This window comes from Wasmannia auropunctata, unplaced genomic scaffold (genome assembly GCF_000956235.1).
Source record: "Wasmannia auropunctata unplaced genomic scaffold, wasmannia.A_1.0 LD275401.1, whole genome shotgun sequence".
Taxonomy (NCBI): domain Eukaryota; kingdom Metazoa; phylum Arthropoda; class Insecta; order Hymenoptera; family Formicidae; genus Wasmannia; species Wasmannia auropunctata.
Window position 1 is genome coordinate 1 of NW_012087489.1, and position 2,902 is coordinate 2,902.

The following is a 2,902-nucleotide window of genomic DNA, read 5'->3' on the forward strand; positions in this document are numbered from 1 at the left end:
CGTGTGCTCTTCCGATCTACGTGATCCGGAAAAGAAGATCAAAGGTGCCGACATGAAGTGGACCTACAGGTTATACTGTGGTCAAAGCATCAGATTTTGTATTAATTTTAATTCTAGCTGCATGGATCACAAATGATTGGAAAATTGAGAAAGTATTGCTGGAAATAATTCAGACATAATTCAGACATAATTCAAGGCTCTCATACAGAAAAAAATATAACAAAATCATTAATTCGTGTTTTGGAAGATTTTGAAATTGCTGGCCAAATTCTTGCTATATATAATTTCAGTCTTATAGCAATTGTGATTTTATGTTTCGTGAACTTAGCTTACTTAGCTCTCAGCGATAAGTAGTCTGTAGATCGAATATTAATTAAAATAATAAAACTTATAAACTGAATAACTCAAATTATGTTACCTTTCAGGGAATAAACTTTATAGAGGCTAATCAAAGAATACGGTGTCTTGCTCACATAACTAATTTAGCTTGCCAAGATGCTTTATCAATACTTAAATTGACAGGTACGGTTAAAGGTAATGACTATGATCATGACTTTGAAACATTTCAAACTAATGATGATTTTGACGATCTGGGCAAGACTACTCTCCAATTATGAATGATTCTACTTATGAAAGGGTATGTTAACACATCCACATAATTTAATTTCTTGAAATCTAGCCTTGAAAATAATTTATAAATGTAAATTATATATAGTTATATGTTTTATATTTTTATTGTAAATCCAGAATAATATTGTTAAAATTAGACTGTCAGATGACATGAGGTCAAAATTTAAAAAAGCTTGTGAGGTCAATAACATTTCATTCAAGACTCTGATACTAGGTTATAACACGGTGGAACACGACATTTGATATACTATCTCGAGTACTTCAAATGCGAATAATAATAATTAAAATACAAATGTTACTTTTTAGAATATAAATTATAGACCTGATCTAATCTAAAAAATTTTTACGCTCGATTTTATTAATATTTATAGGCTTACGAAAGCATTGTAAAACCTGAGAGGTCTCTTTGAAAGTATGATCTTGATGATTCAGAATAGTCTCAAGTAGAAAATATAATAGCATTTCTTAAGGTAAAGTTAAATTGCTTTAAATAAAAATAAAATATCCAACACAGCATGAAATATTTTTTATGAATCATTTTTTTGAAATATTCCAATTAAATATTTCAGAAATATTTTGTAAACATTTGTAAAACGTTTTAAATTATTACATTATATTATAATAATTCACAAAAATATTTTCGAAATTTTGTAGAAATGTAAGAAATATTTCTGTTGAAACATTTCAAGAAATATTTTGAAAACTCTGATTTCTTATATTTATACATATTTATATTTTAGAAATATTTCATGAAAAATTCTCGAATATTTAAAATTTTATATGAAATATTTTGAAATATTTCTGCAATATTTTATGCTGTGTTGGATAAATACTGTTTCTGAATACAAATATTAATGATTAATTTTAACACTCTAGTTTTTTGATGAGACTCGTTTGTCGAAAGTGAAAAGTCCATCAATGTCTTTATCAGCTGCGATATACATAAATTTGTATAATTATTTGGAATCGTATAACGAAAAAGGAGGACGGATAATGGAAGCGGCAAAGTTATAGCATGTAAAAAACTTAATAAATACTATCCTACGACCGATGGCTTTGTATACGTTTGGAGATTAGGTTAATTTATAAACATGGAATATGACATATATTTATTTTATATGAAATTATTATAATATAATATAGGTTTTATAATTTCTCAAAACTTAGTTTTAGATCCGCGCTGTAAGTTGAACTGATATAGACAAGTTGGTTTTAAAGCCGACGTTATTAAAGCCAATAAAGACGTCATAATGCAGGATTAGTATTTAATATATTCAGCAGCTACCGCGGTTAATGATTTAAGTAATGGAGAAAATTCAAGTGAAGATTTGATTGCATCACAAATAAAGAAAGCTAAATATGAAAATAAGAACGACCTATATCTTGTCTTACTATATCTATTGGTTTTAAGAATTTTGTAGCACCGTTTGTATTATAACACTCTATTATGTAGTTTACAGTAACATTGTTACAAACATTGAATGGATTGTTTCACATAACGTCGGCGGTACTTAATTAAAATCTTGCAAAAAATAGGGTATACTTTGGAATCTGATAACTCAGTTCCTAGACAACCTAGAACAATTTTCTTTATGAATTTTCTTTCTATTTTAAAGGGAATGTTCTCATTCAAAACTAATGCAGTGACGTTTTTCGCCTCGTTGTTGCTTTGCCCATGGAAGGCTGCAATATCATAACATTTTTAACTCCACACTCTCTACTTTTTTACGAAAAAAACAGTTTAATGGGATGGAAAATTTCATTTAGGTCATTTTAAAGTAGAGGCCATACCCCTGAAAACGCGCTAAGAAACAATGTCCTGCGATTTCTGGAAGCCGAGATATTGGTTTCTTAAAATTAACAAAATTTGCAGATTTTAAAGTGCTCCCCTAATTTTTTTTCGTATTGCATATCTGAAATGATCTTGAAGAGAAGTTTTTATACACTATATTTTTATACACTATAAATACTATTTTATGCTTTATGCTTTCTTCCATCTTTTTTCCTTCCTCTTTCATTCTTTGATACGTGACAGAAGAAATTTCTTTATTTAAAATTGCACTCAAAATTAATCCTTTCCTTTCCTTCTCATGAAAACCGTTAATAAAAAATTAAATCCAACAAAGATTTGATACCAATAACTGTAAAAAACGGTAAAACGGTAAAAAATTACAATTTTATAAGAAAAACTTTATAAAAATAAAAATTTTTTAAAAATAAAACTTATAAGTAGTATGTATCTTTGTATTTCTATTAAAGATCTTTCTATTCC

At 27.7% G+C, this 2,902-nt stretch overlaps 1 long non-coding RNA gene across 3 annotated transcripts; it reads left to right on the forward strand.

Annotated features, from left to right (window-relative positions):
* Nucleotides 1-39: 39 nt before the first annotated feature.
* Nucleotides 40-2,568, forward strand: LOC105461901. 3 transcript variants are annotated; one of them, XR_975995.1, is made up of 5 exons: nt 40-357; nt 426-637; nt 1,002-1,100; nt 1,507-1,707; nt 1,798-2,568. It is a non-coding gene; the product is annotated as an uncharacterized LOC105461901 (long non-coding RNA). The 3 variants fall into 3 exon arrangements; XR_975994.1 differs by having other exon boundaries at nt 40-353; XR_975996.1 differs by having other exon boundaries at nt 40-152.
* The last annotated feature ends 334 nt before the right edge of the window (nt 2,569-2,902 follow it).